The sequence below is a fragment of the Acanthisitta chloris genome, unplaced genomic scaffold (genome assembly GCF_000695815.1).
Source record: "Acanthisitta chloris isolate BGI_N310 unplaced genomic scaffold, ASM69581v1 scaffold32426, whole genome shotgun sequence".
NCBI lineage: Eukaryota > Metazoa > Chordata > Aves > Passeriformes > Acanthisittidae > Acanthisitta > Acanthisitta chloris.
Window position 1 is genome coordinate 30,701 of NW_008677081.1, and position 360 is coordinate 31,060.

The window sequence follows — 360 nt, forward strand, 5'->3', positions numbered from 1 at the left end:
TGCCCGCTTGTCCTGTCCCTCCATGCCTTGTCCCAAGTCTCTCTGCAGCTCTCTTAGAGCACCTTTAGGCACTGAAAGGGGCTTTAACGTCTCCCTGGAACTTCTCCCCATCCTGCCCAGGACGCTGATGTATGTGACTGTCTCCTGCAGTCATTATCCCATCACAGCTGTACTTAGGACGACCTGACCTCTTCCACCACGGTTCACACACTAAGGACAGCCAACTCCGCTGCCTTGCTCCGCGCTCCCAGTTCCATGTGCAGATCGGGAAAGCCGCGGGGGCGCAGAGCTCCTCCCAACACTCCCGTCCCCCACTGCCTCCGCGCCCCTTCCCCAGCCGCCCAAGTACACCCGAACCGC